At 37.1% G+C, this 23,674-nt stretch overlaps 1 protein-coding gene across 11 annotated transcripts in view; it reads right to left on the minus strand.

The window, feature by feature from the left end:
* Positions 1-23,674, minus strand: part of PCDH9 (protocadherin 9) — a 674,946-nt gene that overhangs the window by 498,191 nt on the left and 153,081 nt on the right. The window lies entirely within an intron of this gene.

A 23,674-nucleotide genomic window follows, 5' to 3' on the forward strand; every position in this document is an offset into this window, starting at 1 on the left:
AACAAAAAAACTCCACCAAAACAAAACAACAAATGACCAAACAAACAAACAAAAAACCCCCAAAAACCCAAAACCAAAAACAAAGCAAAGAAACCTAAAACTATTACAGATTATTTGTTTTATCAGAGATCTCAATTACTAGCACTATCTTAGGAAAAACACCTGGGTCTCACTGCAGACAGCTCAATGAAGAGCCCTGCTTGATGAGCAGCTGCAGTCAAAAAAGCACATAAAATTTTCAGATGCATAAGAAATGAGCTGAAGAATAAAAAAAAATGTCATTATATGAATCAATAATTTTCCCTTCTCTGGAATAGTGTGAAGTACTGGTCACCCCATCACAAAAAGATATTCGTGAATTAGAAGGTATTCAGAAAAGAGTGATTGTGATAATTAGGCATATAGACAAGCCTTCATATGAAAAGACTGAAAAAACTGGAATTATTACCCTTTAGAAAAAAATAAAAGATGAATAAAGAGGGGTATGATGAAAGTATAAAAATGGTAAGTGGCAAAGAGAAAATAGATCAGGAGCTTCTGTAGTGCTGAGTCTCATAATTCAAGAACAAAAGGACACTAAGTGAAAGTGAAAAGCAGCAGCTCCAAATCTGATAAAAGAACATACTTTTTAATGCAGCACATAATTAGATTATGGAATTCAATGCCACAGGATGTCACTGATGTCAAGACCTTACCAAGACTCAAAGAAGGACTTGGCACTTACAACTCTTGATATTCTTGAGAATTTTAAGCTAACTAACTGTTAAAAGGTTTTGAAAGAGAGATTATGTGCCATACTTCATGATTTAAAAGACAATAATTTAAAAAAGAATTTGGAGAAAAGTTCCCTCTAAGTGGATTTTCCCATCTATGGCTTTTTGATTATTTTGTTCTTTTCTTTGCTTCGTATGTTGGCATTTTCTCTTGAGACATCTGGGCAGTCTTGGAGGGAGGCTGTGTAATAATGAATAACTATTCTGTACTAATTACTATTATCCCAGTACAACCCCAGAATCTTAGTATCTCCTATAAAATCTTTGTATTAGGACTTTGGGCTTCCCTTCTGCAGAATAATTGTTTTATGCTCTATTGTGTTCCACTCCATTCCAGTTACCCAGCTAGATTTGTCACCCATTGTCAATTAGTATAACCATTGTTGTAAGCTATATAGCATTGCGCATGTGTTTGGAGCAACTGTGAAACTTCTAGATGCAGAACCAAATACATTTTTGCTGTGACAGCTATACAATTGATTCTGTGTGCCCCAATTGTCTTCCAGCCCTATCGTAACCTCCAGCTATGCTATTGACATCTTGCTTCACATCCTGCAGCTGGAAAACATATGCAATATCTCTAAAATAGAGGCACTTTAGTTTTTAAACTTCCTATTCTCCACAGCTTACTTACCACATTTTTCTCCTTTCTGCCTGCCTGGCTGCTCAGAGAGATAAAGTATTCTTATTCCTGTTCTTACACTATTTCTTTTCTAATTCATTAGCTTTTTCTTTACCTAGCTTTTTCTATATGAAGGCTTTCAGTGCAAGTAAACAATGACAGGTATAAGCATAAAAGACCTTCTCAGATCAGACCTGTTAAGTGAAAACTGAATCAAAAACAGAGTGTGAGAGATACTTAATAGAAGCAGAATCGCAGATTTTTGAGCAGCATTCTCAAACAGGTCTTCCTCCCACTGTTAAAAATTGCATTACATTCTCAAAGCTGGAGGGGATGGAGGCAGGAGGAAAACCTTTAGGTATCTATCTATGTAGCCAGCAAAATACCTGCTAAATTCTGTGAGGTTTTGGAGGTAACTACAAAATAAGTGAAGATTTTGGGGGTGGGGGCACAGAGAGCAGCTGTGCTCATAGGGTCAGTGGGGGGCTGTATGTGCCTTGAAGAGAAGTCGAATTCAGACAGTGCTTACAAACTGGGCACCACAGACAGACTGTGAAGATACCAAGGGATAACACCTGAAAGAAGAAAGGGAGCCCCAACTGAGCTAAGATGCAACCAGCTACGACACAGAAACATGTGGTATGTTTTGTCTCCTTCTCTTCCCCAACAACTTCCATCACAGAAGGTTTTCAAGATTCAATGTGACAGGTCACCAGATAATCTCATCAAAGTTCTCCTTCCCACAAAAGGCAAGACCTTTGAAGGTTCCTTGCAACCTGGGCTGTTGTGTAATTCTATGAATTGGGACTGTATATATCACTACACCACTTTGGCACTGACGATTTTCCTGAAATTTCATATGCATACCTCATTAACAAAACACAGTCCATAATTATTTTCTCTTTTTTTTCTATTTTTGAATAAAAATATTAAAGTAGCAAAAAATAGGTAATGTTCTACCTCTCACAAATTGAGCTGGTATATCACACACAATGCTACGAAACACCATGCAGATTACATATTTGTGCAGTGTTTGGAACATCCACATTGAACACACTGTATAGATATTCTCAGGTTTAGATATGCCTGAGGGTTTACAGTTAGTTTGCAAGAGTGGTTTTAGTCTGAGTTCAATCCACAGACATCTACTGAGGACACTCAGGCAAAAATATGCTATTTTAGTACAACATTCAATAGCAAAAGAGGAGGAGCTGTTTAGCAACAGTAAGGAATTTAATTTTAGAAGCCTAGAAGAAATGGATCCTATATTGTATGGGATAATAAAAAGCATGAATACTTTCCAGCCTACAGGAATATGAGAGTTTTTTCCCAGTCTTTGAATATTTACAAACACCAACTCAGAATGATTAGCATGTTTATTGTTCTTCACCTTTTAAATTTTTAATACTTAATTCTCATTGATTACAATTCCTTCACCATGAAACAAGGAAATACCTTTAATTTGGAAGGCATCTACTAGAAAAATAGTGAGTTGTATTTTTTAAGTAGTGCCTAAATAAATAAAAAACCCAAATGATGCACAAATGCTGTATTTTCAGCCATATTTTGCCAATTTTATTTTACTAAAACTCACCTAGTTTTAACTTATCCTCTTTCTTGAAAATTCATATTGTGAAAAGAAGTAGAAGGCCACCTGATCAGGAAGAGCAGATTTACCTAAATGATCATTATTTTGCAACAGAAAGTTACAAAAAGTTTTCACCTAGATGTTTATGCTCCCTTTTCAAGTCTGCCAGTCTTCCTTTTGAAGTCCTCTGTTCTAAATATTGTCACCAGTTAAAAAGCATGCCCTGAAGTCAAGAAAGATTTTCATGAAAACTTTCTGAACTTTTACTGAAAACTATTCTAACAAATATGCTTTCCCCTTCTTAGCAAAGAAAAAGAAATGTCACCCATCTATTAAAACAAAAGATAAAATATCTCATTATGGTTATGCAAAACTAGGTTTTCCATATTACCTCATTCACGTTACACAATGCATGCTATCTTCCTGTTTTGCATAGTGAAGCTAAACAACATATTGTACCTTTTTTCCCCTATATCTCATATTAGGTCTGTGTTCTTTTGTTATGAATTGTGTCCAATATAGACAAATACACTTCTTTTGCCATTAAAGCAATCTTATCTTGAAAATTTAAGTCAATCAGATTAAATAGAAATGTGCATGGAATGAAATATGGATGTGATAGGTTTCAGCATTTTATTTAAAGGGGCGTTTTGTTTTGTTTTGTGTCGCTGTAGGACTCTTGGTTTTGTTTTCTGCCACTGTATACTTGATAATGAGTTTTGGAAGAAGTACCAGGGAATACCATTCCATCTGCCTCCACTATGGTAAATGTCTTTTAAAAACAGAAAAGAGAATTTGTGCCTATTTTAAAAGACAAAAATTAATGTGCAGAATGTTATAACATCCATTCAGCATTTCTAAAAAGTGAACCTTATAAACCTGGAATTTCACTTACCCAATTACAAGTTAGGTGAAACCAAGAGACCTTTTTAAAATAAAGGCCTACTGAGTTTTATGTTCTCCAATCTATTACAACTTTATCTATTTAACATAGAAAATCATATTCAGTCCTATGCAGAGCTCACAGGCTTGCATGTAGCTTTCCTTACACCTTATTTGGGATTTGGCATACACGACACTTTATCCTCAATCCAAAAGTGATTTTTTTTCCCGTTCAGTGCAGAGATTGAGCTATGCTTAATGGTTTTGAATTGGTTCCCCTAAGGCCGAAAAGCTCCTTTTTTTCTGACATTTCAGTCAGGAATGTTGTGGTTGGAAGACACCAACAGCAAAGTACAGCTTTTTTTTTCTGTAGTTTTCATGAGGACATAAGCCACATTTCCATGAAAATAGTTAAGCAATCAGAAAAGCTTAAACATACTTAATATTAAGTCTAAACATAACTAATACCTAACTATAGTTATAAATGTAACTTGCACTTAACATAAGCATATGATACGGTTTATGCACAGATGCCTTTAAAAAAGAAATCCTAAAATAAACCACAGGGTCTCAGCATTAGCAAAGATAATAACAGATTCTCTGCTTCTATTGTCCTAGCATAAATTTTTCTCTGGCTATTACTGCATAGAACCAAAGCTGTTACTATTCCTTTGTCCACATTAAAATTTTCCAGTATTAAAATATAGGTAATATCAGATTTGTAATGGCTTCTACAAAACCACTCATGTATCAAAATCAGCCTCTATTCAGGGTTCCAAAGAGAACAAGGGTCCAGATGTGCAACCTTCATTCATATAATCAATCCCATGATATTCACTACTTAAATATAAGCAAGCAATTACTTGAGGTGTTAGTAGGATGAGGCCTGAAATTGTTCATTTTGTTCTTAGCCAGTAGTTTATGCATGTATGCCTTTCTATTTTTTTAAAATAATTTTAAATTTAAAATTCTAAATCCTTTTACATTTATTCAGGAAGATGAGTTTCAGAAGTTTTAAGTTTATAAGGGGATGTTCTGATATTATAAGGGGCATTACAGAGTGGTCATCTTATGCTGTGCAGTGGACAATTACCACATAAAATATCTTGGATTTTTGTTTCCCCTGAGATTAAAATTGCTAGTAAAAGGAATTATGAAAATGCAAAGCAATCTCTGAGCCAATAAGACTTTTATAAACCACTGCAGAGATGAACATTCTAGATCACTCTTTTCCTTAGTTCATGAAATTCAGTGGATTTTTAGTTCATGGTAACTGGAGTTCTCTCTTGAACTATTCTTCTTCATTTCCTTTCTAATCTCCCAAACTGTCAGTGTTCAGACATAAGAACATTTTTTTTTCCCAGCTCATTCATTTCTTCCGAAAGATCTCAAAGTACAAAGCAGACAATTATTTATCCAGAGATGGATGGAAGTGGACACTATTGTCACATTTTTAGTAAATTTGCAGATGATGCCAAGTTGGGTGGGAGTATTTCCTGTTGGAGGGTAGGAAGGCTCAGCAGAGGAGTCTAGAAAGGTTGGATCCATGGGCTTAGGTGAACTGCATGAGGTTAAATATGGCAAAGTGATGGAATCTGCGCTTGGTTCACAATAATCTCATTCAGCCCTACTGTTTAAGGGATGGATGGCTGGAAAGCTGCCCAACAAAAAAGAACCTGGGGTGCTGTTTGACAGCTGGCTGAACATGATCCAGCATGTGCCCAGGTGGCCAAGAGGGCCAATGGCATCCTGGCCTGTATCAGGAACAGTGTGATCAGCAGGACCAGGACAGTGATTGTCCTCCAGTACTTGGCACCGGTGAGGCCACACCTCAAATCTTGAGCTCAGTTTTGGGCCTCTCACTACAAGGACATTGAGGTGCTGGAGGGTATCCAGAGAAGAGCAATGAATCTGGTGAAGAGTCTGAAGCCCAAGTCTTACAATTAGTAGCTGAGGGTACCAAGACTGTTTAGACTGTTAAAAAGGAGGTTCAGGGGTGAACTTTTACTCTCTACAAGTACCTGAGAAGATACTGTAGCCAAGTAGGGGCTATTCTCTTCTCCCAGGTAAAATGCAATAGGATAAGAGGAAATGGCCTCAAATTGTGCTGGGGGAGGTTTAGGTAGGATACCAGGAAAATATCTCAGAGACAAGTTTGTCAAGCATTTAAATGGGCTGCCCGGGGAAGTTGTTGAGTCACCATTCCTGGATGTGTTTAAGTCATGCAGTTGCGGCCCTTACAGACATGGCTTAGTGATGGACTTGGCAGTGCTGGGTTAACAGTTGGACTCAATGACCTCAAGGGATCTTTCACTCCTAAATTATTCTCATTCTGCAAAGTTCTGACACGGGATGAAGGAATAGAGAGTCCTAAACCTGTTACAGTCTGATTTTTTTCAACATTTGGAAGGAAGGTATATTTGAGGTATAGATATTGTGTCCTCCACTCAAGCTCTAAAAGAACTGACACTCAGAATCATGTAGTCATAAGTATTCCAAGGGAATTAATCTGTTGGAATTGTAGCTATTTGTGCAAAATTATATAACTCTGATTAGTCATTAAGTTCTACAATTCCTAAGGGCTAACACAAGCTGCAATTGCCACAAAGTAAGTCAAAAGCAAAAGGATAAGCTCTCTGCTGTAAATGAGATGATGGCTGAAGACCTGACAACTGGCATTTGGCTAAACTGAAGATTTGTATAAGACAAACGGGGCTGAGAAATAATTTTAATCAATAGAGGACAATTTTTGACAGAGAAAATAAAAAGATGTTATTGATCTTGTCAACCTTATCTCTCACTCTCCTTGATTACTTTGGCCAAACTAGGAGTAGTATCTCCTACTAAATTGTTCATGCCAACCAAATTTCCATACAGTTAACTCCAAATAATGAGCAGCCTACAGGACAACCTTTTTTCATAACTTCGTACATTTTTAACAATCTTTTCTAAAACAGTGGCTAGGATTGTGACTCTTGGCCTTAACAGAAATCAGAAGCAGGTGTATGTTGTCCAAAATAAAATTAGCATTTAGTTGATTTGTTATTTTGCTGCATGCTACTTCTCTACCAATGTCTTCTAATGTCTTGGGCAGTTTACAGATTTTGTTTTCATTCAAGTGAGGCATTTGAAGTGCTAGGCTGGTCCCAACATTCTGAAAATTATCTGTAGCTGTTCCAAGCTACTTTTCACATGTCCTAATGGGCAGTATTTTGGCTTTGCAACAGCTGTTGGCCTATTTCGACTATATCTAGTGATCCCCTGAAAAACGTGTAGCTTTATAAAGGAATCAGTGAGGCACCTATAGCAACTCCTTTTTCAACAGGTCTAAATACAACATTGAAACACTTTCACAATAAAATGATCATCGTTCCCTCTGGGGTTTTGCTATATTCACCAACCTGTAATTTGAAAAAATTCCATCTTTTTGTTGCATTGGGAATTTAAATTTAGCCTATTGCCAAAGAGAAATTAACCAGAAGAACTTCACAAGAATCTGAATCTGACAGAACAAGTCTCTGAGTGGAAGTATGGAAAAACTAATGAAATGCATACATCAGAGAAAGCAACATGCAAAAATGCAAACCCTGTTAAGAATTTCACTCTTTACCATGAAAAATATTTATACTTCTCCTCTAACCTATAAGCAAGTTATTACTGATAAAAATACCCACTGATACTCACAAACTTAAAAAAAATATAATACAAAAACAATTATATGGAACAATTTTAAGGAATAGAATTACAATTCAGGTGTTGTTTGGAAAGGCCATTACTTGCTATTTTTAAAAGTAGTTTAACTGTACCCAAATATCTATGGCAATATATTAAACATCCCCCAAGTGACACCATATGCACTCAATCTGTCATTCTCAAGGTGCTCTGCTGCCCTCAAAGAAAGTAAAAGCATTTTAATAAATAATCGAGGTACAAAATCACATTTCACTTTGAGGAGACTTTTCCTACTTCTTTACTCTCAACACAGAAGAAGAATGGCCCCTTCAAGTAGGGGCCACTTCCTATGCGTCTGTAGGACAAAAGGCTCCATTGGAAATAGTAGCAAGAGCTTTCCCTCTGCCCTCCCCATTCAACAGAAACTTAGTACTGCCTAACCTTCCACAGGGTGGAGGAAAGGAATCATGAGAGTGAATCCTCTCAGCTTGAGCATGTAAAACTTATTATTACCATGACAGAAATCTCATTTTCCAAGCATACTTTCTCCATTGCAGAATACACAAGGTTTAAATGCAGATGCAGTCAAAATCTCATTAATGACTCAGATCAAGAGCTGCCATTGATTATTAAAACATAAATGCAGTGACTTCTAAATCTTAAAATGACACAGTAGCTGTGCATTTTGGGAAAGGAGAGGAACTGTGACTATAATGTAACAATCCATGAATATTTTCTTCCTGCTGTCCAGGCATTGCTGAGATTTTCTAGGTAATATGAAAAGAACAACATAGCCTTTATATGACATTTTCAAACAATCTGTTAAAAAAATAGAGAAATAGTCTGTGTTTTTCTTAATGTCTATCATACTCTGCTTTCTTGATGTGTGTGTCATTTGCTTTCACTCTGAAAAGAGTTGCTTTAAAAAAAAAAAACTTTAAAAGCTTCTCCCTTTACTTTTAAAACACAAGATTTTGTGAATCTTATTCTAAACATTCTCCAAAGAAGCATATCTTAATATAATACAAAGTTTGAGATACAATGGCAATTTTACATAAATGAACACAAGCCACCACTTGCTAGTGATGGATTAGAATGTGAACTGGGCACCAGCTGCAGGTAATGGCCACTAGTGTGATTCACTGTCTTCATCACTTATCATCACAAAAAATGCTATCTGGCAAGTAAAGATACAGAGTTAAATAAAAGAAAAACCTAAAAAATAATGTAACAGAAAAGAAATCAGGTGGTCATCATCTGAGATTCCCTAATATTCATAAAAATAAAACTAATCTCTATTTACAATTTATATTTAAATCCTACTATTTATTGGGAATTGAGAATGATTTCAATAAATAATCCCATCCCATTAAAAAAGAGACAAAAAAGAAGAAACACAGAAAAGAAAAAAAGAAAAAAAAAAGAAAAACAAAAACAAAAAAGTCATGGTTAAAAATATTTTCATTCTAAATTTCACTCATAAATCCATAAAGTCACAATTTGGAACAGGTGTTTATGAGATCTGGTTTGTTTCAATCAGATCACATAACAGGTGTTATGTGATCTGATTGAAACAAAACAATAACCAATCAAATAATTGTAATTGTACCTAAAATGACTCAGTATTGCAAATTAGTTCTTTGGGAAGTCAATGAGAATTACCAAGTGACAACACAAAATGTCTGTGACAAAAAAAATGCAACTGGAGTTTGCACAGCAGTAATGCTGTTGGTCTAGGTGGGCAGAATTTAGAGGAAAGCTAAGTACTTCCAAATCAAAAAAATGCGAGCGTGTGGTGGGTTGACACTGTCTGGACACAGACAGGTGCCCACAAAAGCTGCTCTGTCACTGCCCTCTTCATCTGGACAGGTGAAAGAAAATATAATGAAAAGCTCATGGGTCAAGATAAGGGCAGCAAGAGATCACTCAGCAAGTACTGTCACAGGCACAACAGACTAGAGTTGGGGAAATTAACCAAACTCATTACCAGTCAAATGAGAGCTGGATAATGAGAAGTAAACCTGAATTTTAGCGATATCTTCCTTCCACACCTCCCTCCTTTCTGGACTAAACTTTATACCCTAATCTCTGTCCCCTCCTCTCTGCAGCACAATGGACAAGGAATGGGGGCTGAGGTCAGTGCTTCTCCCTCAGGGGTGAGCACCTCACACTCTTCCCTGGCTCCAACATGGCATCCCTCCCATAAGAGACAGTCCTCCATGAAATTCTCCTGTGGGAACAACTCCCACAGGATGCAGCTTTTCAGCACGTGCTCCAGCACAGGACATTTCCACAGGGTGAAGTCCTTCAGAACAGGTTGCCAGTGTGGGACCCCCATGGCACAGGTCACAAGTCCTGCCAGCAAACCTGCTCTCTCCATGGGTCCACAGGAGTGAAGAACCTGCTGCAGCACAGGGTCACAGCTTCCTTGGGGCATCCACCTGCTCCATGGGCTGCAGGGGCACAGCTGCCTCAACATGATCTGCACCATGGACTGCAACACAGTAACTTTTTACCCTTCCTAAATATGTTATTATAGAAGTATTATCACCGTCACTGATGTAGTTGGCCTTTAATCAGCAGTGAGTCCATCCTGGAGTTGTCTGGCATTGGCCCCATTGGACAGAGGGAAAGTTTCTGGAAGATTTTCACTGAAGCCACCACTGTAGCCGCCCCCTCTATCAAAACTTTGCCCCATGAACCCAATACAGGGAGCAAACAGCACCCCTCTCACAGGTGTCAGCCATTCACCTTAGAAAGCTCACCAGCTTGCCTGCCAGATGTGTTGAAATGAAATTTTAAGGAATAATCCAAGGTAAACTTCCTCCAGCACAAGTCCCAGTCTCTACAATAGGCATCTCTCTTAAAAAATTACTGGTTTGCTTTGGTTTTTTTTAACACTTTACACTTTGTCAATGTAAACTTTAACTTTTTTTTTTTTTTTTTTGCTGTTAACTCTGCGTTAAAGAAAGACAGGAGCAAATCAGGCCTCAAAAGTTGCTCCTCATAAACTCCCTGCTATGTAATTGGCTTTATCTAGTTTTAAATGAAAAGCAGCACACAAAGGGTAGGACCTTGGTGGGGGGAAAACATCTTTGAAAAGAGCAAATAAATGTAAACTCATGAACAGTACTTATCTAGCCACTCCAAATTAGAAGTCCCTCCCTTTTCTATTTACCTCAAACTGAATCACAGTTATTATTTCAATATATTTTCAAGAACAAGTAGTGTGTGTACGCTCGAGGGCTCTGTACCGGAAGACTAAGGAAAAACCGACAACAAGCTGCAGATTTATGATGCATGAATGAAGCAAATGTTTGTCACATGGCTGAAAAAGCCTCTCGTCTCCTACTGCTAGACTTGTTTAGCTGTTATTCAGTATTTATCTTTTTTCCTCGCAATCCAGAAAAACAGGAAGATCCTTGAACATCCTCTCAATTTCTTCTTGACTTGTAGGTCTTTACATACCTATCAACAAGCCACAGCCTCAGGAAGCTTTCTGTCTCTGTACACCAAGGAATATTGGCATGACTAGCATAGTAATTCTGTTTCAGGCATTTGGCTTAACCATCTTCGTTGCAAACAAATTGCTTAATGGCTTTGGGTAGCTAACACATACAGAGCTGAGCCAACAGATAGAGAAATAGCTGAGTAGGTATGGCTTGTGATCATATCTATTGGCATTGCTTTTAAAACCTCTTCTGAATCATCATTTGCATCATCATCTAAGCCCGATCTCTTTTGTTCAGCAACTCAATGCTTCTTACCTGTTTGTTCTAAAACAAAAAAGAAATCAAAAGTCACGACAGACTTCCTTCATTCAAAAGCTTGAGAGTCAACAAAGCTGTGTAGGAAGACATTCCTTACCTTCATTAACAGCATAAATGAAAGGAGCAAAGCTCCCTAAAAGTAGAGGAAGACAGAGAACAGTTCATCTATCAAGAACATAAATACATAAAATGACAAAATCTGGCAGCACACACAGGCACCACAAGACCGAATCCCTTTGGGCTAAAGTGCATCAAGTATTTCTATAAAGTAGCACAAATTGGACAGGAACTCAAGCAAACCCCTCTGTGTATGGCAAGTGCTGAATGAATATGCATGGAATTTATAACAAAATTATGCATTAAATACTATGTAAGAAAAAATCATGCCTTTGAAGCGCGACACAAGTACAACAGTCCACCTACTTTTTCATACAGTGAAACAATTAATGCCATTTTGCATATTTTATCTTGAACATCTTGGCATTGGTGGAGAACTTACTTGCTGTTTCTGTTAGGAGAAACAAATTAATCACAGAAAATTTCCTTCACATATTCTTGTTTACTTACAGTGTATGTCAGGACACCTGACTTTATCTAAAATTTGGACAAAAAATACAGCTTTCATGGTCAGAAATAAAACACTAACAGCAATAAAAACCCAACCCAAGAACACAGCAAAATCTTGATGAATTTTCTTATTTTTTATATATTGTTGGTGGATTTTTTTGGCATATTCACAGCTGAATGGCCATGACTACTGCTCGTGCTTTTAGCCACGCACCTTCACAGCTGCAGCCAATAAATCCACTGGCCTCTGAATTTATATTTTAGAAATAGGTTTTATATCTTCAGGTAGGTAGGTAGGTACAAGTTTTGCCATGCAGCCAAACACTTTGTAGCAGTTTCTACTGTTTCCAGCAATGACTACCTGAAGAACTATTTAATGGCTCCCTCTGTGCAGCCCTAAGGAAGTATGTTGAGCCAACCTAGCCATCAATTTAAGTAGGTCTGTGAGCAAACTTAGAGATTAAGGTCAAATAAAAAAATAAATTAATTTAACCCTCTTTAACAGACCAGTCAGTTCCACTGTCAAGGTATTCTCCTATTCTCCTATCTTTTTTTTTTTTTTTAACCTGCCTTCTGCACTTAATCCACCACTGAAAAGTAAGCCTGCTTTTTCTTTTTTTTTTTTCACACTGACCTTTCTTTCCTTATTATTTTTTATTTGCTTTTTTTGTTTCTTTGGGGTATTTCCCCCCCAAAATGAAAAAGACCATTATATACATATCCATATAATTACATATGGACGAATAGTTGTCTTGAAAAATTTATTCCAGAATATTTGGTGATATATATTCCAAACTGAAAATATGCTTCTGACCACTGACTTTTAACTCCTGTCTGTACTAGGAAGGAGACCTTCTTTGAGTGAGTCATCAATAAGTCAGCATAGTTTTCATCCCGACAACAAACATCTCTCTAGTGTAAAGAAATTATCTATTGAAGAAGGCTACAGCAGCTCCGAATATTTTAAGTTTGCATGGTAAAAATACAAAACATAAATACAATCACATTTCTGTTAAATGTGTAGTAACTGCTGATTTCTCAGTCTTGAAATTTGCCTAGACCATTAACAATAATTAAATAAGTTGCTCATGTTTACTCTGTTTTAATATTGGTTTAGGTGTCCAGAGGAAAATATCTATGTTTAACATTTAAATATCAAACACTTTGATTAAACATTAGTGTGTTAAACTAATATTAAGGAAAAATGAAAAAGAGTTCATAGAACTGACCGTAAGTCTTTTGGGTTGCAAGTGCGAAACACACTTTAAAATTTGACATGTAGGCATTTTTTCAAAAAGTAGTTTGACCCCAAGGTCACAAATAAGCATTGTAATTAAGAAGCAATATTTCTAAGTCGGTACTTAGTGCTGGGCTGCGCAAAAAGATGCATGTTTACCATCAGAAAGAATCTGCAGGATTCTGACTAAAATCAGGTATGAACACAGCAGCTCAAAGAGTCAGGACAAAAGGTACTCAGCATCAAATCATCCCACTTACCCTCTCAAACAAATTATTAATTTACACTCTGTATTCTCCTAGAAATCAGTGGAATTCCCTCAGAGAAAATATTGAACTAGGCTTCTCAGTCAAGTCTGCCACTTTATAAATACATGAGAAATTTCCTTAAAGTATACTAGGTGGGGTGTAAAACAGCTTCTACACCTTGGAGCCATTATGCCTTCTCTTAATATTAATCCTTCCCCTTTCTTCAGAAATAATATTCTATATCAATCATTTATAATAGTTCAGTTCTGTTTCTCCTGCAAAACCCCATTATAATAGTTTGAACTCAAAAAACCAAAAACAACAAAAACAACAACAACAAAAAAAACCCAAAAAAACCTGTAGGGATTTTCCCAACTAAAAAAAAAAAAAAACAAACCCACCACCATTAACAAAACAAACAAACAAAAAAAATCTCCAGAAACAACAACATAAAACCCCCAAGTACCCACCAAATATGTAGAGTTTAGATTTTGAATGATTTGGTCATTGCAAAACAAATCCAAAGAGTTTTGGATCCCACCACCCCCCAAAAAAAAGAAGCAAAACAAAGCAAAACCCAAAACCACATGAAAAGCACTCCCTAGAAACCAGCTGTTTTGCATTCTGAAATGCTACAGGGATTGCAGACAAGGATAAATATCAGTGGATGGGGTGCAAATGTAAAAGCCTCCACATTTGTTCATTTTATATCATAGTTGCAAATTTTCTAAGTGCAATTTCCACTGTATTAAGGACACAGCATATTATGCTTCTAGCTTTCAGTCAGGTTTAATAAAGAGAAACCCTTCTACTGAATGAACAGTACCCCTTGGCTACTTTTAAAATAATCCATTGAGAATAATGCAATATTCCATACATTTATTAAAAGTATTATGTTTCCTTAAGGAAATACCCCAAAGAAGCATTGCTCACTTTTTTCACATATATGGAATAAAAATGCAAATACTTCAAGTTTAGAGGTTGGGTGTTTTTGATGGGGTGCTATGAGGGTTTTTTTGCTTCCATTATTGACAACAGTAAAAAGATTGTTTAAGACTAGCTGTGTCAGAATTTTGGATACCAAGTGTGACAGGCTCTGCAGGTGTACAGTGCTTTCCTTATTGATACAAATTGAATCTGAACATAGCAATTTATTCAGCAAATCAAACCAATCACTGCACTGCAGTTTTCCCTTTCAGCTCTCATTTCCCAACCAAGTATTCTTAACCACTTTGCTACAGTTGTTTTACAGCAAGGTTTCAACTGCTATTAGATGCTGTTTTATGGTCAGAGCATAGGGGTTTAAAAATTTTTCAAAGACTGCTATGTTGCCATTAAGTGCTGCATCATTCATACCTACTCCATACCAGTTGCTTGTCTCCAAACACACTACCATTAAACGTATTTCTCTTCATGTTACCCTAGGAAAAAAACCTCACCACTGTTATCCCATGCAAAGCATCTAAAGAGCTTGCAAGTATTTTTTTTCTAACACACTGTAAATGTTTGTCCTAAGAACAAGATTATCTCAAATCCTTCTTTTTAATTATGAATTATAGTTTTAAAAGAGGTTCTTTAATGCAATTGTGTTGTATGTTATTTTGTTAAAAGCTACTTAAGCTGACCAGTCGTCCAAAATAACAAAAAAGATTAAAGAATGAAAATTAACACCAGATTGCCCAAAATATAAATTAGGAAAGAGAAGGAACCAACTCAGGAAAAGAAGAGTAAGGCAGATAGCTAAAGTGGGAGAAAACAATCTTTCTGTGTTGAGCCAATATATAACCCCAGATTAAAAGCTAGCCTTGGCAAGGCTCAAATGTGAAGATGTTCACATCGGGCAACCCAGACCTGCTGCTACCCGAGGTTGTTGCTATGGTGACCAGTGACAGTTTGCCAACATTGTAAAATGAATTTACAAAAGATAGTTAGGAAATACTGAAAGGAAGAAAGAAAAAGGAAAAGTTTGGTGTCTCTAAGCAGATGCACAGTTCCATTGTCCGCTGCTTGTCCTACTGCAGAGGAGGAATACATCACCAAAATGGAGCCGAACTTCCACTTTACCTCCATGACAGCTGAAGTATATTCCTGCCTCTATGGGTTTCTAATTGAAAGAAATTATTGTTTCATTCATGCTACAGCTTTTCAGTGACTCAGCAATCCAGCAAATTCAGCTGCCTCTGAAACCTGCGTGGAACTGTTAGCTCATTGTTCTCATCTAAACTATTTAGAGGAAGCCTGGAGTGGCCCATTTCTGTCTTCTGCCTTTAAATCAGCCTGGGGATGGTTCCATCCTAACATGTAAAAGGTTTCTGTGGATGAAGTATTTGTCACTGAAACAAAAGCTTTTGGAACTTTACAAATCTAGTGGAAAACTCAGTTGATTTCTTTTTTCAAACCAAGAATAAAGCAGAGACTGGCCGTTTTAAAAGCAAAATCTGCTTCAGAGAAGGCTAGCTGAAGCTGCAGTCAGTGGACCATAAATCACAGTGTCCATGCCCAGCTGTGCAGCACTGCATGGAAGAAAAGGTTTTGGATGGCAGTGTCCCTCGGCGATAGCTGCGGATGTGTGTGCCAGAGAGGTAGTTATTGTTGTTTACTTGCTATGCTATCAACGTGGTATGCTAGAGAGCACACTTTTAGGAATCAGCATGTGTGCACTGTATTATCTTATCTTGCACAAAACATTGTCCCAGACCCCTGGAAAACTCCTGCTGGAGTACTGTCAGAAAGAGATAAAAACGAACTACTACATCTGTTAAAGCTGAAGTGCTGAACTAGACTTCCCTACTGGCACATTTTCCTAAGATTGACCGTACACCATGATCAAGTGGAGGAACAAGAGAACCTCGTACTGAGCCCTCAAAATCTACATGGATATCTGTGTGTGTGTATTTTCAAGCCTAGAAAAGGCATGAAGATGGGTAGAGGTGAAAAAACTGAGATAGAACAAACATGGAAGAAGTTGTTATTTTTAGAGAATAAATATAGACAGGCATTTACACAAAAGATGCTTTTACAGAAACAGCAGGCACAGCCACAGCTGAAGAAATTGGCCAACTTTTTCTCCCCTTTCAGCCCAAGGAACCTGAGGGTTCAAGCCATTTCACTCGCCCTTCTGAGGTCATAACTGGGGAGAGTCACTTAGCTGTGCCCTGATTTGTTTCCTCCATAGATAAAGTGGAAAAATACAGACTAAGTCAGCCTTTTAAAAGTGCTTTCATATTTAAAGAAATGAAAAGTGCTAAGTGAGTGGTAAATGTTGCTTGAGCAGATTAATACTTGGGTGATCAATATACATTATGAGACTGCTCTCATTCATCATATTTCCCACAGCTGAAGGAATTTAAGAAATAATAATATAAAGATTACAGCTGGTAGAAATGCCCTCAGTGAAAGCGGCCAAATTTTCTTGAACATAGGGGGAGCTGTGTTCTCATTTGCTTACACTTCAGTGCAACTTGTACAACATGGAATCAAAATTACACCTTTCATCTGAATCATACTGGCTTTTTATATTGGTGTGTTGTGTTGACTAAATTTCAATATTTCAGCGCAATTGTTTTTTAATTGTTTTTGAAAAGGACACAATTTAAACCCAAGTCATTTAGCTTCTACTCATAATGGGAATTCTTCTGCTACTTTCTTTGAAGAGCTTCATGAAGGCTTTGACCTACAACCTGGAATTAAGCAAAGAAAGAGAACTGAGATCACAGAGTTCTCTTTTGCTAGATCCATGAAAACAAGTCCAAACAGATTTCATCAAGTTACAAGTTTCGAAAGGTTATATGCATTCAAAAATAGGGCATGCCTTTTTTCTATTTTTTTTTTTTTTTTGCAAAGAAGCAGACTTCAGCTACAAGTATATTAAACATTCCTAAAAGCATAAGGAAGAAAAATAATATTCTAATTATTTGGAGAGCAACTTTGACAATTCCAAAATATTTTCAAATTTTATATTTAAAATACTTGATCACAACCCTGTCCACAAATACTAATAATACTCTAAAATAAAATTATCTAGCTGATTTTTATAGAAAGTAGGCATTTGGTGGAAGTTCTTGAAGCTTCTTCATATTCAGAAAGAAGATATTTTTAGTAGGTAAGAGCAACCTGCTATTTTTCACTAAGTACTCGATAATACTCACTGAGATGATTACTATCCTTATAAAAAGCTAGATCATAAAGTACTGTGAAAGACAAAAAGTAAACAGAAATTTTTCATGCAAAATCCCTTGTTTATTTATTTCTAATGCACTTGAATTCATAGGAATAAGATCAGTGGTCTGAAACAATGCCAAAAGCAGGCCCTCAAAGAAGCACACCAGTTACTCCAAAGCTTCTCCAACCTGCCATCCTCCTTTCTCAGAGGCCCGGTAGAAGATAAGAGTGGACAAAGATGAACCTGTGGAGATTTTCACACTGGACAAATCAGTTCCTCCTTTCACAGATGGCTGCATCACAGTTCTTTTTTACCATTCACATCCTCTTTTGAGAGTTTCAAGAGAATTGTAAAAGTGTGAGTGTCCCTGGCACATGTAGAAACACACTTATAAAAAAAATTAGGAAAGAAACAAACCCTTGTAGCTCAGAATATAAACTTGTTCACAGAGGACAGTTAATTTTTTTTAACATCAACATATCTTTGCCTGTGTGTCATTTCACAACATTTTGTCATTGTTGAACTAGACATTCCCTGAAGTAAAATGCTGCTTCAGTTACTAAAAATCTTGGGGCAAGCCAATATTCTATGTAATCAAAGCTAGCATGACACAGAGATAAGCAAAAGTGCCCTCATTTATAAAATAATGAGAAGATAAGCCAACAGCTGAAATAAACATTTTTAGCTCCTAAGTGAAATGAAGTCATGGTGATAATATGTACACTTACAAAAATAAGAACTTGCTAGTTAGCTACCTGATCTAAAGCAAATGATTCTTTAAAAAATAAGAAGAAAATCTAGAACATACATACATACATTCATACAAAACCCACTGCTGGCTAGGAGCTACAATACCTACTAGGAATGAACATTACTTCTCAATTCGGAAAATCTTTTTTCTTGTTTTGCTCCTTTATTTCATTAAGTAATGGAAACACCTGCTTCTTTTAAGTATCTTTGAAGTGTTTGGCACTAGTACTAATGCTTTACAGGAAAAAAGTCCCCCTTTTTACTTCTAAATCAAGAACAGCTAGATACCAGTCTTCCAGGAAAATTGGGTTTGCCTTTCCTGAATTCATTACTCATTGAAGTCCACCTACCACTAAAATAGTTCACATTATGCATGAAACATGAGAACAGAAGTACTTTTTACCTGCGGGAGATCTGGTTTTGTCTTTATCCTTATTCATTTAAGGAACAATTACATGGGCTAGAATATATTGGTTATAGATCTTACCTCTCTTTAGGGGCAAACTAGTGAATCTAAAGTTTGCAACAGACTGTGAATTCAAATTGTTATATTCTCAGTATTTCTTCTGGGGGAACTAGATCTTAATACAAAAGGTGCAGAGAAGCTCAGAAAGACTCTGTCTTTAGTAGGAGTGAAGTGTAATTTCTGCATACCAGCTAGTTTAAGAAAGTAGGAAAAAAATAAAAGGAGTTATCACTTCAGAAAACACCTCAAATTCACCTTTTTCATATATTTCCTAGTTAACCCAGAATAGGTATTTTATAAATATATATTTCCTATATATTTTTAAAAAGTAATTAATTCTATAATCTTCTTTGTCCAATTTTGTTTTATTTCTAACTGAAAAGGAAACCACACGTACACAAGCACAATATTAAGAAAAAACAAAATAAAACCACAACAAGGAGAAACTTATTTCTTATGAGGTTTTGCTAATAACAAGTTAAATATTTTGGCCAATAAATGGCACTTTTTTCTTTTTTTTTAATGAAAAGTTCTTAATTGTCTTACGTGTAGAATTCTCTGCTTAGTTATATGCCTGCCAGTTTCTATCTGCATTGGTGCGACAAAGCACAAATGGCCCAGCCTCAAAACCTACTAATCTGGCAGCCTGACCCCTAAAATATCAATGTGATAATCTATAGCTTGCTGCCTTTTGCTGCATCTGTCTGTTGCATTTTTTGATGAATATCTGCCCTGCAGAAAAAACATATGAAAATCACATCATGTGCAACTGGTTTGAACTGTTGTGCAACCATGGGACACTGAGCCACTCTGGGGAAAAAGTTAAAATGAACTACAGTAGATAAATGTCAATTTCATGGGTTTTGACATTTTATTATATTATATTTAAATTAAAGGGAATGCAATCTTGGTTTCTTTCTGCTCTGAGCCTGATTTTTTTCCTTTCAGAAGATTCTGATAAAATGCATGATCGTCCTCTGCTATGGCCCTCAATTCCTCTTTGGTGAAGACAGCAGGGTTTACATGATAAAATTTTAATGACCATGGTCCTGCATGGCAATTTGAGGTACCAATGCATTTTCAATAATGCTAGGCATCTGCGAGGACTGGCATCAGGTGACATTCCTACTGCTGAATGCTGCGTGTCCTAAAAGGCAGGCGTCGTGCAGATAGAGGCAGCACCGGGAAAGTGCCATTATAATGCAGCAGTTGTGCGGGTGAAATGGAGATTTATGAATCACTGCCAGAGAAACTATATTATGGACTGTAAATTAAAATAGGGGCTTAACACATGGAGAACTACATGCTAGAGAGGCTGATTTTTAGATTGGCCTGTCTATTCAGGTTCAGGCAGCTGTAGAGACCCCCCCTCGTTAGGCAATCCCAAGCTCTCCATGAAACCCAGACATTCTAGGTTTGAAAAGGCAATTGCCAAAGCTTTCATAGTCACAGCAAAAAATAAGTACTCTTCAGTTTCTCCAGCAGGCATTTTACTTGCAGGTTACTATTGTAGTATGGTGACTGGGATGTGGTGGCTTCATTCTCAGATGCAATTCCAATGCCTTCCACAGAGAGACTTAAATTTTAATCCTCTGCAAGTCATAGTGCCTTAAAAGCTCAAAGGACCACATTTTGGTCTCTGAATTACTGCTGCTGTTCATGAATCAATCTTCTCAGATCTGCCACTGCACACAGGGAGTCCTTCCAACTGAATTATCAAATCCAAATAATTCAAATTGTTTACTATATTTTTGTGAGCATTTTTTGGAAACTTCTTCAGGGATGAAAATATCCCCCCTATTTTGAATTAAAATAACTAGATCATAGGATGTGAAAAAGTTTTTAAAAACTCACGGGGACAGCACACGTGCCCCAAAACCTGTATGGTAAAGTGATAAATTTCACACTGCACTATCCCTCTGCATATGACAGTGTTTCAAGTAGGATGCAATACAACCTGTAAGACTGATCTTGAAATATATTCAACTATGCACCTGATATATCCAATATCTAGTGTTTTCCCAGAAAAAAAGGAAATGCATAGCACTTTTTCTTATAGACCACAAACCCAACACAATTATTTCCTTTCCACCCATCTACAATGTGTGCAACAAAAAGTTGCACATAATAAAGCACAACATAAATGTACTCATCATATATCTCAATTCATCTGAGAGGCTCACTTCCTGCATTCTTTATTATATTATTTTGGAAACTGGCTTACATCTGTACAAAAGGGTAATTTGTCTTAGCCTTCCTTCCCTTAAAAAAAAAAAAATTCCCCTTGATTGCCCTGAAACGGGAAAAAGAATACAAATTAACTTTCTTTTCTGCTTATTTGTACAATTTAAAATGATAAAATTCACTTCACACTTCAAAACTCTACAAGGACACTTTGCCTCAAGTGAAAGTAGCTCCACATGGACCACTTTGTGCTTGTCTAATGTGTAAATGTGCTGTTTTATGTTGAAGAAAGTTTAAGCAACTATACAGTGCATATACAGTAACTCAGCTATCACTTGAGCCCCACAAGTGCCATGCCCTAAGGCATGCTAGGGGCCATGATTCACATGGCAAACAAAGTATTTCCAGTGGACTATCTGCAGTGGTGCCGCAGAGAACAGAACATATATTCTAGACCTGCCAAAGCAATATGTTCCAGAAAACACAGCATTTTTTTCTGGAAGGCACAAGGGTAACATGCTGTGAAGTTTTAGGGGTTTTTTTGTTTTTTTAGTGTTTCGGTCACATTTCAAAGCACGCAAAGTTCTGCTACAAAGTTCCGAGAAAGGGATCTGTTCCTTGATTCATTCGCACTTTTCCACAAACACTTTCTGTTGGCTTTCTCAGAATAGGGATATTAATGACAGCACACCACCATCTCCCCACAAGTGGTGAAGCAGTGCTGACAAATCACATATGGGCATGACACTATGAATAAGGCTCCACAAAGACTAGTACCAGGCAGCACATGGCACTACTAATATGCAGTGTAACAATGACAGCCTGAACTGCATCTCTTCGAGGAAAAGCAAGACAACAGCAATTTTCCAACTTTTGGAGTGGGCAAAAAGGTACCAGATCATTTCATGGCAGCTGGAACTGATCATCCCAATGTCGCTTGATTTAGTCACACACAACTGCAATTTCAGTGTTGTGTGCCACTGTGCACTCAGGAAAGGGAACACAAGTGCAACACTGCATGGTGTGAAAAGGAGATGCCACCCACTCATAGCCACTATTTGCATCAGCAGCCCTGTCTGTGCCTGGCTCTCCTGCCACTAGTCCAAGCCTTGGACCGATGCCCTGCCCGGCCTCATCCAGCCTCCAGGGAGGGCCTGATGCCCAGCACTCAGGCTGCTCCTGCCACCTTCCAGCTGCTGTGCTCCTGGCTGGGGCAACAGGGCACTCTGTGCCCTCTGAGAGGACAACTCCAGCTGCCAGCCCCAACCCACAGGAAGCCACTGTCCCAAATAACCCAGGCAGCAACCACTTCCAGAGTACAAGAGATGTGGTGACCACAAATATCTATTCAAAAAAGCAAAAAAATGGTCAAGATTTGGGCAATAAACCAAAAAAGCTCTTCTTATACATGATGACAGATTTATCATATCTAGATTTCCAAGTCAAACTCTTCAGCTTCTAAATGCCCAGAATAACGCTAGGTAAATCCAAGTGTGACTTTTTTTCTTTTTTTTTCTAAAGTGTCCTGTTGATTTGTTTCCCAGAGTAAAGCTCCTCACCGAGATGAAGGCTCCTTGTACACAAGCACCTACACCTTGCATCTGTAATCATACCCTGTAAATGGCATCAGCAAAAGAAAGAAGTGACATTTTTTCCTCTTGATCACAACAGAATAAACAACATTTTAAAGGTTAAATTATTCAAATTCTACAGTTACCAGTAAAAAAAAAAAAAAAAAGACATCTCTTCTGTACCTTCAGATTTCTTACATCCAATTATTTTGATTTTTTTTAATCCTGTTCCAGGCTTCCTGACTTAAGGGGCAAAAAAAAAAGTGTTGTAACTGGAGGCAACTCATTTACTTCCACTGATAGCTACAGCTCCAAATACAAGTCTTTCAGCTCAACTAGGAGAAGTTAGATGAACTACACAACAAGTTAGTAAAATGGAAACAGACAACACCTAAATGCATATCACGAAGACTTGTGCACTAAAAAAAGGCCTACTTGAGTGTCAGCTTTAACTATTTAAGGCCGCACAAATGTCAAGGGAAGAAATATGCAATTGTACTTAAAACAGTTTCTGAACAGCTTAAGAAAAAGTGAAAATAAAACTAGGGAATTCAGTTTAAAAACCAGTTTTAGTTGTCATAAATCCCTGCAAACCCGCTGTTGTTGATGCAGCCACAAACCTGATGGAATCATACTGTACCAAAGCAACAAAGCATCTGACCTTCAATTACAGAAGAGACTATGGTGATCAAAAAGCATGATATAATTTTAAGATTTTAATGATTTTTCTTTTTCTGATGTTGTATTTATCTATAAAAAAAAAGTAAAACAAAATTTAACAAGGGGTTCTGTGAAGCAGCTTTGTGTAATTGTGCAAGAACTGAACACGACTCCCCTTTCCTTAGAATATTTCCCACTGATCCCTTACAGCCCAATTCCTTTGCCTCCTCAAAGCACGCCTGCTGATTATCTTCCTGCCTCTAGGTTTGCTTATGCATAGATTATCTAAAATGCAGGTTTATGCATGAAAAACTTCTGTTATCTTAAAAAAAAAGCAGTTTGAGAACTGAAAAGAGCATAGTTTGACAATTCCAATCATTCTGTCTATTCCTTTTTGATCAATGAAAGCTGCACATTTACATCCAGGCCTTTTAATCCAGACCATTAATTTACCCCATTTTCTGATGCTGCTCCATTTCTAAGGTAGTAACACCACTAATTCTTCCATGGGTATGAAAAATA

Source organism: Motacilla alba, chromosome 1 (assembly GCF_015832195.1).
Source record: "Motacilla alba alba isolate MOTALB_02 chromosome 1, Motacilla_alba_V1.0_pri, whole genome shotgun sequence".
In the NCBI taxonomy this organism is placed as follows: Eukaryota; Metazoa; Chordata; class Aves; order Passeriformes; family Motacillidae; genus Motacilla; species Motacilla alba.